Genomic DNA, 13,384 nt, shown 5'->3' with positions numbered 1-13,384 from the left:
TAAACGGGCTGCTCTACAGCACTGATGTTTCAGAAAACAGGCCGCAGCCAACGGCAGAAAGGGATTTTGAAGCTGGGGCAATCCTCTCAGAATCATCTCACGCAATCCAGTGTTTACTGGTTTTGATCACTTATTTTTCCATATTTACGTTGTCATTTTTACAGTGTTTTCAAGGTGTTCTATCTGAACTGAACCCATGGCCTTCAATTCACCATAGGTCATTTCACCATTGATTCTCATGCATTTTTCTATTTCCTTCTCTTCCCATAGCATCTTTGTGCTCAAAATCAATCTCCTTTCTGGTTCTGTGTTTATGAATTATTGCTCTGGCACAGCAGCGGTTCTCAGCACCACAGGGAAGGAGCGGATGAGTCCAGAGGTCTCGTGGGAGAAATAAGGGGCAATGAGCGTTCAGGTCTGGGGAAACTTACCCTTAATCATTTCAGATACTCTCTCTCTCTCCGGCTTGATCGTGCCATTTCTCTTCTAAATGGAGACAAGGCCTTCACTTTCAGAAATAAAGGTACATATTAGTACTTAAAGTGGACATATTAGAACCCAGTAGATACAAAAGTGTACCTTCTGCAAAGGCATAGCCCCAGTGAAAGCTTTTGTACCTTTATTTCTGAGAGTGTTGGATAATCCCATGTACTCATTTGCTTTGTGTTTATCTGTCTGTTCGGTTCATCTCAGCAAGGATCTGAATTCTCAAGGTCCAAGAAAGAGGTTTTACTGGCATTTAATGTTAAAGAAAAATGACATTTTTTTATTCCAAGTAGATTATATAAACATCTTTCAAACTGTGTTTTGCCTTAATTTGTGATACGCCTATAATTATAACATTTATTTACATTGACTAGTTTCATAAAACAATGTTTATGTTGGTAACAATGCTAGCCTATAAACCAGTTACTACTTTTTGGATACAGATGCATCAACAATTATTATATGTTATGGTTAATATTTTATATATATATATATATATATATATATATATATATATATATATATATATATATATATATATATATATCCTTGCCAAATAAAACACACTGCTAAAGGGAATCCCTAGGCTAGTATTAAATATAATAATTATGGCATAATTTCATTGACATATTCATCTGTCCCTTTTAATTAGTACTAGATGATGGCAAGAAATACTAAATCTTTTTTAATAGGCAGAAACAATATCAGGCAATATAACAAATTTATTTTAAAAAAGTTTAACAGATTTAAAAATAATAATGACAAATATGTGAGCTAATAACATGTTTTGTGCATCCTAATGCAGACACAGATATTCACTTATTTATGTCTGAGAAAAGGATGACCCACATTCAGTCTATGTTTTATGATGTGTATATGTTATGTATTTGCATCAGCCATGTGTTGTTGCAGGCAGTTGAAAGCCCAGTTCATTCAGATTAGTTCAACATGAAATCAAAGTTAACCCTATTTACATTCATAAATGCATATTTTAAACTTTCAACTTTTGCTCTTCCAATGAAATGGTTTTCCTATTCAGAAGACCTCTCATTTTTAGCCCCTCCCCTCATTCATTTCGCTACAGAACACTCACGTTTACAATCTAATCAATGTCTGATGCATAAAATCAAGCCCTGTCCTGTTTTTTTTCCCATTGATCCTTGGAAAATATATTTTTGCAAAGCTTAAAAAAGACTTTCTAACTCTTTAACTGAATCAGGGAAGCTGTATGTGTCTGTTCACTTGTTGTCCTTGGCAGCTTTGCATATTTCAGATCTTCCCCGTTATGCATAATTTCTGCATCCATTTCCTTCTTCTTCTCCGTCAGGAAAACTCTTTTCGGTGTGTTTGTTTTGATTTGTGTTCATGCGTGTGTGTTTCCGTGACATATAATCCCTCATGTTTGTTTTTCCCAGATCTTCCTCTGGCAGAGAGTAAGTGCATGAGATGGATGGATAGATGGAGAGACTGAGAGAAAGAGGGTGGAAAATGTCTCTGCAATCAAACTCCTCCCTCTTTCTCTCTCTCTCTCTCTCTCTCTCTTCTTCAGACGAGCTCATCTCTCTCTCCCGATCCCTCCATTTCCATCAGCTCAACTCCCCAATCACTTTATACCTCTATTCCCCATCACTCTTTCTTTCTAGCCTGAAGTACTCATCCTATTTTTCTCTGACTCACTTCTATTCTTTTCTCACCTTCATCATCTGATAAACAGAGATGGATGAACTTTCATAGAAACTTTCTGCTCCGTGGGTCTCTGATCAGCCTTTTAATTTATTAAGATCATTCAAATATTTATGTAAGACAGTCTTACTCATTATTAAAATAGCAAGTGTAGCTTTTTAAAAGCCAGTAAGGAAGGACAGAAATATGTGTAATTCTTATATTAGACTCCTGAATAACTTGTATTTGGGGTTAAAGAGAGACATAAAGCTGTTTCTAATTTTGCGATTTTGTATAAATTTGAATGAAGTGAATCACAAAATCATACAAATCCATCCATCACTGGGTCATACAAATTTGCTAACAATTCCCCAAAATGGAAAATAGTAGCAAAATTGGCATGAGATATTGTAAGCCCAAGCATTGCTTTGTAATTAACTTGTATTTTACAGAGTAATTACTAAGATTTTGAAACAAAAGCACACATTTGTCAGGAGGTTTAGGTGCTTTGCTGCTGCAGCTGATTGCTTTTGTATGCATTAATATGCAAGTTACATTGTGCAGTTTGAGAGTAGTTTGAGGTTAGAAAACAAAAAGAGCTCAAAACATCTATTCCACTATGTTTTGTCTCCTTTTTTCCCCCTGTTCTTTCCCAGGCCCACAGGATTGATTTTTTTGCCTTTGAAGGAAAAGGGAAGTCACGTTGTGTTCGGGGCATTTCACTCTTGAACGAATGGGGCTGAAGCCCTGTCCTTAAAGTCAGCTTTGAATCAAAACTGACCTTTTTACTAATTTACTTTTATAATTAATAACATACTTTATTTACCTACCTAATCTACTTTTTTAATCAGCACACAACTAAGCTCTATTAGTCATTACACATGTAAGGAAGGTGTTTACACAGACATCTTATAGGCCCAGCTTCAACAGACCGTTTAATTGTAAAGGTCAGAAAGAGAGAGAAATATAACTGCATTTGACACTTAAAACCTTGCCACCTATGCTCATCATACCTGCATTTATTTAATGGTAAAACAGTAGTATTGCGAAATATTAGAATTTCAAACAACTTTTCTATTTTAATGTATTTAAAATACAATAATAAAAATTCATTTTCACCATCATTACTCCAGTCTTTTTTTTATTACTTGTTCTTTCTAAGAAAATTGCTGTATTTCTATTATTATCAGTGTTGAAAACAGTTGTGCTGCTTCACATTTTCTTGGAAAACATGATTTTGGGATGAATAAAAAGAAGAACCTGATATGAAATAGGAATATTTTGTAACATTATCAATGTCTTCACTGTCACTTTTGTTCAATTTAGTGCACCCTTGCCGAATAAAATATTCATCTCTTTTAAAAAAAACGTACTGACCCAGATCTTTGAACACCTTTAACTCACAGCAAAACTGAAAAATTCACAGGAGGTGAATCCTCATCCTTGAGATCCGCTCACACTCACGAATGAAATTACAGCTCACATTTCAGATGTCACAGAGGTAGAGGAGCTAGAGAGGAAGGGGAAAAGGAGCTCTTAACTCATAGTGAGAGACATTTCCGTGTCAGCGGGAAGTATCAAATCCTTTATGATATTCCTACTTCCTAATAGCTGGAATAGCAACAACCAATGAAACCGTGACCTAGAAACATGAAGACAAGAAGAAAAACATCTTACGGCGCTGTAGCGTGGCCATTAAAGATGATATTGCTCTTGTTTTATGAGAGATAATGCTGCATACACATAAAAACACCAAAAAAGCCATTTATTTGATCACATTTACGCATGAAGACAGCACACTTCTGTAGCATACTAATATTTGTGGATATATTTGTAAATAACACTTTTTTTATTTTGGGCAGAGACTTGTTAAACTAGGTTGAATCTCCGGATTGTTTGTCAGGCTCTGAGAGGGACCTATTTCCTGTCTTTGGTTTCAAAAACAAGGTTTATTTCTTGCTGCGGTTGTCACTGGTTCATGAAGAGAGATCGACCCGTTCCTATTTCATACAGGGGAGTAAATGGCAGTAAATGTCAGATAGAAGCCATTTACTTGTGAAGCAAAGCATCTTGGGAGAAGAGGCTGGAAATGGCTGTCAGAGGCTGTTTAAGTCTGTCTTATTTTGAAATTATGAGCTCTATTTTAGTACCTAGATTACCTGGAGATCAGGGACACGGCAGAAGAGAGAGAGAGAACATGTGGAGGGCGACTGATTAAGTCATATTTACACACTTAAAAAAGGAGTACATTTGTAGCACCTTCCTTCTGCCGTGATTTAGGTGTCAACAGCTGTTGCAGACATAATGACCTGCAGCTGGAAAGCAGCTGCGCAGAGTTAATGCCCTCCAATGATGAAAATAAAGGAAGGAAGCTGAATTATATGCATTATTTGACAGAAGAAGAGAAAAGAGAAACATTGGCACGGTCAGTGTTGACTAAATTAAACATGAAAATCCAAGGGTTAAAATAGGGAAGAAAAGTGAAAGAAAAAAGAAATCATTTTGAATTGATTGACGTGTGTGTGGGGGGGGGGCATGTTTTTGTGACATATCAGGACACAACTCTGTATAATGACATGGGTATGACACAGGTATTACAAGGAGAGAGTGACTTATGAGGACATAAGCCATGTCCCCATTTTTCAAAACGCTTACAAATCATACAGAATGAGGTTTTTTTGAGAAAGTAAAAATGCACAAAGTTTCCTGTGAGGGTAAGGGTGAGGTGTAGGGTTGGTGAATGGCGATAGAATATACAGTTTCTACAGTATAAAAACCATCACGCCTATGGGATGTCCCCACTTTTCATAAAAACAAGCATGTGTGTGTGTGTGTGTGTGTGTGTGTGAGATCAGTTTCATGCTGAAGAGCTACTATAATGTCCAATTTATGGCAAAGTGTTACATAGATAAACTTAATGATATATGTTCAGTTAAATTTAAGATCATATTAATGTTATACTTAAATTGTACTTCTGAGCCCATTATCATCACAACCAAGCTGTTTAATATTGTTGGCTTATCTGATATAAATGTATGTTTTTTTTGTTTGTTTTTTACATTGTCAGATTGTTTCTTATCCATTTTAAACTTCTTTGGTAACACTTTACAATAAGATTATATTTGTTAACAGCAGTCAGTCGATATTAAAATTACAATAATCCATATTTAATCCATAATTAAGGCATTTTAAGTTTGAACAATCACTTCTGGCCCAAACACAATCCATAATCAATGATAACACTTCTTGATTTCCTCTCACATCAAACATTTTGTTTAGAGGGGTTTTGTTTTTACTTGTAAACAGTGCTTGATCTGTGCATATTTCTCTCCTGAATCAGACTTTTTTTTTCACTGTAGGAGATATTCAAGATTACAGATAGATAAAGATGGGTTTATTTCTTATAAACACACAGCTTTTTGTTTCACAGTGCGTTCATTAATTGACAGGAGATGTGTGGATTATTGTAATGTTTTTATCAGATGTTCAGACTGTCTTCTGACGGCACCCATTCACTGCAGGGATTCCTTTGGTTAGCAAGTGATTTAATGCCATTTTTTGCCAAATCTGATCTGATGAAGAAACAAGCTAACCTACATCTTGGATAGTCTGAAGATGAATAAATATTTTATTTTATTATTTGGTTGGAGGGAGGGGGGCTATTCCTTTGAGATTAATAAACGCTGTAGTTTGGTTTTTTGTTCATTGTTACACTGTAAATTTATGTAGTTGACTAATGTTGACAAGTTAGCTAATATTCACAAAGACGTTACTGTAAAGTGTTACAGCATAATTATAAAAAATGTCATTTTTGAACTGACAAAGAAGCAACTAAATAAGCGTATTCATTACGGCTGACCAGCAAAGCAGTCATTTTGAAAACAGAACCTGAAATGCAATCAGCAACGTGTCTTTAAAATGAATTGCAAGGTTAACACAAGTTGACAGGTTGACATAACAAGAGTGCTATGAAGCAGGCCTACATCACTTTACATTCATGAAGGTGCTCATCCCATATGATTCCTCGGCCGTCGCTCTGTTGTAGTGAGAGCTCAACAGCATCGAGCGTCTGTCTTTGCTCTTGCTCTCCATTAATCAAGGCAATCAATTCATCAATTAAGCACATCACCATAGTTACCAGAGGCCCCTGGGGGCCAGAACAACCTTGCTTGATCCGCTTAGTGCTGTTTAACAATATAGAGTAACCAAATCTCCAAACAAACTATAGAAATCATTGAACCCGCTTTGTTGCTATATCAATCACAGAGCTCTCAAACATCTGCCAATATAAACAGTTAGAAAACAATATAACAGTGATGTTTGTTGCTGTCATCATTTCTGGGTCAGTGCGCCTTCTGTTCTGATTCACACAGTGTTCAAGAATGAGAAACAAAATTAAACTAAGTGCAGATTATTTAAAACAGAGGGATTAAACATTTAAGAGACAAATGAGAGAACTGCTAGACAAAGATGGTTGTTCAAAAATGGTTTAATTAACATTACATGCTGCAAATTGTGTCCTATATATTTTTTTCACTCTGTTTTGTAAGAATACAGTATTTCTGCATGTTTATATATATATTTTTTTTTTTTTTACTTATTTTTATATAAGTTTAAATATGGTATATAACAACACAGCAGTGTTTTAGCATTTATTAAAAAAGACAGTGTGAGTCTTCATTAACTCATTGACTCATTAAAAAGAATCAGCTGAGTCATTTGTTCCCGAATCGATCCTGGTGATTTTGCACTGTTTGTTGTTGCTCGAAGAAAGAAGCTCTGGCACGCACTGTGAAGACCTCACAAGATTATATCTTAAGATTTGCTCACACAAACTGACTGTCATCAATATCGACAATGTTGTTAAATTACTGTTACATTTTGTGACCATTGTGATAATTAGTGTAATACTCTATATAAGACAGAATTGGTTTCCTTCTCTCTCCAGCCTTGCAAAGGTCCCTCAGAGACTCAACAGATGTTCACCACCATCACAGCACTTAAGGTGAACAGGTGAGCAGATACTTAGCATTAGTGTGGCTTCATTTTATGCCTTAATCTCTAAAAGGTGGCAGGTGGCCCATGCAGGCCATAAGGTCTTTTTCTTCACTATGGGCATGATGTGACCTTGCCAGTATCGCAGCATGAGATAAAGAGTAGACCTGAACTATGCTTTGGAATTTACAAGTTGTGAAACTATTAGACCTCACTGAGTCTCTGATATGTTTTTCTAGTAGTAGAGGGTTTAGCAGTACCAGAAAGCTGGACCAGTCACACAGGAACCCAATTCTTTAACAATCCCATTTTCCTCCAGCTATTGCATCTGACATCCCTATGCATTTAGACAATGGACATTAACCCCTAATAAAAGCACCCATTTGGAGCGGTGAATTCTGGGCCGGGGCTTGATGGACTGTATGCACTATGCATCCCAAAGTCCAGTCCTTGCCAAGGATATTTTAGTTAATCAAAACTAAAACATAAATAAATACATACATGCATACAGAAACTAAACCTCCTCCCCCACACACACACATTTTTGCTACTTGAAATAAATTAACTGAAATGAAATAAAAGTTGTATTATTATTAATATTAATGTTTTATTTCAGCTAGTTCCTGAATCCTTTCTCTTGAATTACCAAAAATACGTAAAACTAAATAAACTAATACAAATGTTACGTTAATGAACTTTCTGTTTCCTTATTTGGTCTTCTTCCTGTTCTTGTTTTGTTAATTGATTATTCCTCACCTGTCTCCAGTTCCCTCATTACCTCCTGTGTGTTTAAATACCTGGTCTGTTCAGTTCTTCCTCGTCTGTGATTGTATTTGTTAATGCTGTTATTTGTATGTTAACCTGATATTGTATTGTAAGTGTATATTGTCTGTATCAGTAAACTCCTCATTTGATCCCGATCCTCCTCAAGCTCTTTGTCTTACGTTTAGCATACACACCCTACTTGTAACAACAATTAAAAATAAAAATCTATAACTATATTATATAAGCACTATATAATTTTTGTACACTGTATATAAAAACACATAAAAATGGAAAAACAAAATTATTATAATATTAAAGTGAAAACAGAAAATATAAGGATTAAATCTAAATAAAAAATATAAACGAAACTAAGATAACTGCTTTTTGAACAGTACAAAAAGGTTTATATGCATTTATAAACTAATAAAGAATCAAAAAAGTTTTTCGATAGATTGCTTTATAATCCCTTTTTGTGGATAAATGCAAGCATTTTCTATTTTTTAGTTGAAGTGCATAATAAGATGGGATAGGAGAATATGTTTGTGCATATTTACTAGATTTCATGCTAATCCTTGCTTTTCATCCATCCAGAAGGAGATGACCTCCACATAATCTTACTGTCTTTTTCTATACTTGGCATGCTGCTGCCAAAGAGTGTTATGATGATGCATGCAAGACATCTTTCTACACAAACTGTAGCAAGAAAAATAACAGGTAAAGTAGAGGAATGCTTCACCTAGAGGCTTTTCCCTTAGTGTGCATTCTCTCTCTATGGGTGATCTGGTGCTTGTCTAGACGGCTCTTCAGAGCAGAAAAGTGCTTCTTTCTCTTCAAAAAGCAGAAGGATGTAGGATGATGCTGTTCACCTGCTTCTTGTTATAAACTGGAGAGTCATGTGAGAGTCATTGCTCAGCTTATTGAGATGCCAACCTCTTTTTTATCATCCACTGATAATTAAAGTTGAGGTCTAGGTGTTTTCATTTATACTGCACCACTCTCGACATCAGTTTTGTTGCGGTAAACCAAGATGATCCTGAAATATACATAGATGGTGTCTTCATTATGTCTAAATATTTAGTATAACCATTTCTATAATGTACTGTTAGATGAAATATTAAATTTTTCTTCATCAGAAGTACTTTACTTAGAGCTTAGATAACATATAAAGGCAAACATGCATAATACAGGAAATGATATAACATCAGTATGATGAAGAGGGCAAATTTTTAAGGCTTTTTTGGTAGAATTGTCCCGCTGACAGAAAATCCCAGGGAAAAAAGCCGAGCAATGGCAGAGGACAGAGGAGAAAGGGAAGGAGGGAAGGAAAGATAGGAACCCAAGGTGCCTCTTTTGTTTAATTAGCTCAGCCAAATTAATTAGTAACAGAAGCCTGAATTAATTATGGTTGAAAAGCGGCAAAGAGACTGACAGTCATGGTAACGTCCCCAAAGATTTACTGTTTCGGCTTCTGTTAATGTGCAATTAGATAGTCTCTCTCTCTCTCTCTCTTTCTCTCTCTCTCTCTCTTTCTCTGTGACTCTCGCTTATTATAGCATAAATAACATTGCTCCCAAAATACAGCTTTTATTTCCTTTCTGCTGCTGTTGTCGTGCTGTGTGTGTTTCCTCTGGATCTGTTCTTTCTGATCGGGCTCTGTAATTTGCAGCCTTTTATTTGTTTTAGTGCCTGCTGTTATTTGTTTTAGTGCCAATTTGTATTGGACATGTTTGGCTTAAGTTACTTCACTTTACTGGTGGAGTATAAGGATTTGTATGAGTTATTCAGCAATGTATGGTTTTGTCTTCTTTTTAACTAGCTTGACCAGCAAGGTCAGCCATATTGTTAGGTCAACCTTTCCATGTATAACGTTTAAAAAATTACTTGAGAATGCAAGTTCAATTCAGTTCATTAATGTGGGATAGCGAACAGGACGCAGAACTCCAATTTGAATATTTTTATCATATGAAATATTATTACAATTATTTCAATTTAATACAAAATATTTCGTAAATATTAAAAATATATGAACATTTCTAGTCCTTTTTTTTTTTATTAGAGGATAGAATTTTGTGAAGACACACTTAATGTTGGCTTGACAAATTCATGTTTAAACGTTTTGAGAAAATATTTTGTAAAAATTTGACTTTTTTAGTTAGGGAGATGAATGGACGGATATTTAAAAAGCAACCTAAAGAAATTAGTTTGGCTTATATATTTAATTGTATTTAAAAATTCTCTTTTCATCTTAAGAACACTTCATTTCCCAGAATGCATTACCTGTGTTCTTCGGAGCATATCCAGTGTAATTCAGTTTTAACTTAACTTAATATTTAAAAATGGACCAATTCATCAATCTGAACTTTGCCCACCCTGGTGTGTTAGTTTTATCTAAATCACAGATATTCTGTTCTAAATCCAGTGCAATGCAATAATAAATAGAGACAGTGTATATATAAATAAAATGGACAGAAAAATCCATGTATTGTGGTCGATGAACCAATTCAAGAGCAGCTTGATGGAAACTTACATTTTCCCAGATGACAACAAATCTTGGCAGCTGTGGGTCATGCATCTGATCCGCTGGCAGGAGAAGGTCATGTAGTGCGTATATTGCAGATAACATATAAGCAGTGTTGTTGGGCATCATCTTGGCTCGTAGTCAGTGTGTCATTTGGGAGGTGTGCACCTCCATATATTGTTACATCAATCCTGTTGTCTTAGTTTTATATGGGTAAATTTAACCTCACCTATAACGTATATACTATATATATATTTACAGTGCACTTCTAGTAAGAAGATTAGCTGAAATGGATAAAAATACAGCACGAACAGGAAAACACCTAAAGCAGTCAATCACACTAGACAGTAATGCATCTGTGTAGTGCTGATAGGACACATTCATAGTAGCATAGCATGCTTGCACTGCACATCTGAGATTTAAAGATTGGCTTTAAGTGTGCTTGTGCTGTATGACACAGACTATACTTGCTAACATTTGAGGTTTGGAAATATTACTTTCAATTAATAATAATAATAATAAATACATGATAAGACCTGTTTTTCTGGAAATATCAGCCCTCAAAATAAACATAATTCAGTACCATAACATCATTGTGTCTTATGAGTGAATCTTTGGGGAGATATTACAAAATGTAGCTTTTGAAGTCAATATAATGTTTGCTTTATTAATTGCTTTATTTTTAATCATGTTTTTGTATCATTAATTGCACATGTTAAATTGGCAGCTCAAGTAAATATGCTATGCTGAATGATTTTGGATTTGATTCAGATGAACCCTGCATCAACGCGATTACGTGCACAATGGCTGTTTCCTGTTCAGTGTGAAACGCTTGTGTTTTCAACCATAAAACAGCATCAAGCAGCTCTGCAGAAGATCTGTTTTTGGAAGAGGAGCTATTAGGCTTCACTGAGGTTGCTCTAAGTTTCAGCTCATCTCAGTAGGAATTGCAGAGACCTTATCATAGCCTGAGGAATGGCAACACGTCTTTAATGTTGTATTAGGATTTAAATGTTTTATCGAACAAGAAAGACGTGCTTCAAGATACTTTCACAGGCATATTTAAGAAAAAAAACGTCAGTCATGGCGAAGGGTTTTTTTTACAAGACTAAATATTTAGATCAGATCATTTAAATCAAAGACTAAGATGTGTTAGATTCAGATATAGTGGATGAGAGGAAAGAAGATCGAAGAGAAAGATCGAAAGAAACAAAAAAGATACTTGAGGTCTGATATTAAGCATATGACTGTTAGTCCAGGAATTACAGACTTGAGTAAAAGAAACCAAAACATTTCCTTTATAAAACAACATCATTGACAAAACAGTAAGTAAAATATGAAAACATTGATATAATTATTTTTCTTTTTTTTAAGCTGTAACATTCAGTCTTTTGTAGCTGATGGAGTAAATATCATGAAAACATTCCAAGACAAATTATCGTTACTGTAATCAATGCATACTGCTTTTATGTAATTCCCACAAGTATATGCATGTGTGTGTGTGTGTGTGTGTGTGTATGTGTGTTAAAACTATTGTCACAATGCAAATTGTGTCAATGGTCTTTAAAGAGAACACAAATTAAGATATTTTGGATGAAATTCAAGAGCTTTCTGTCCCTGACTAGATAGCAACACACATTCAAGGCACAGAAAGGTGGTGTAAAATCGGTCAAATGGTCTATGTGACATCAGTGGTTCAACCTTAATTTTTATAAAGAGAATACTTTTTGTGCACAAAGAAAATGAAAATAATTGCTTTCAATGATAATTCTTTATTCCTGTGACAAACTGTATCCATTGCAGCAGTGGTTAGCAACAGTTTCACAGCCTGATAAATTCTATTACACAGTATGTCATAAGTGATACACAGTCAGCTCCTACAGATGCAGTTTTTATCTGCAGGCAGGCGTGTTAGCCAGTGTTAATGTGCTCAAAGCTCACTTTTCTTACAGCATAATTTCCCGCCAGCGATTCTGAAAACACAGGTCATACACAACTGAGAACAAGGACAACTGAGATGCAGCTGCATTCAAATGGATTTATTCCGGTCAGCTGTGTTAGACTGTAACCTATACTAAAGATTTTTTGTCAATCCCTTAATAGTTTTCTCTTACTGCAGCTTGACACTAGTGGCTCCGCCCACAGTGAAAACTTGGTTGGTCTAAAATTACAATCCGCATATGTTCTGACTGGCTGCCGAACAAACAAATTATTTCTAGCTAGAAAAGAGTGTCTGATTTTTGTGTGCTTTTTGAGCTCCACTCGTCTGTCTGGATCAGGCTGAATCTGTCTGCAGGAAACTCGCCAAAAGCAAGCAGAGGAGCGAACACCCCACATTTGAGATTCAGTTTCTCCGTGATCTCTTTAGTGTCCATTCAGATCCTGTTATTTTCTCTTCTAGCTCCTTGAGTCCTGCCTACACACACACAAGCGCACACCTCAGCCTGCTCACAGTCTATCTATCTCTTTCTCTCTTTTGGCCTGCTGAATGTGTTGTTTGAGATTAAGTTTGACGTTTGAAGAAAGAATCCAAGTCTAAACCAGAAAACCCGCTACACTGCCAGTATTTGAAGGCTTCAGAAAGAGCTCAGACTCAAAGACCACACAAAGCCTATCTATCTATCTATCTATCTATCTATCTATCTATCTTTTTTCAACTTTAAAAAGTAAGTGTTTATGCTACCTTAAAAATTTAAGTTTAGTCAGCTTCACATTTCAAGTTGATTAAACTTAACACTTTAAGGCCGCACCGAGACAATTTTTTCTTAAATGCATTTGCTCAGTCCTCGAATAAGGGTTATTTTTTTCTCTAAACAATAAGTTCAGATGTTTAAACAATTAGTTTCATGACAACATAAGATCTAAGCTAATTGCGTGTGTTTCGGCATGTGTGCAAATGAGTAAGTGCAGTCGGTCATCTAAGATTTGCACAATAACTAATTGCACATGGCTTGTTGA

This window comes from Carassius auratus, chromosome 28 (assembly GCF_003368295.1).
Source record: "Carassius auratus strain Wakin chromosome 28, ASM336829v1, whole genome shotgun sequence".
NCBI lineage: Eukaryota > Metazoa > Chordata > Actinopteri > Cypriniformes > Cyprinidae > Carassius > Carassius auratus.
Note: the sequence above shows the minus strand (reverse complement) of the source record.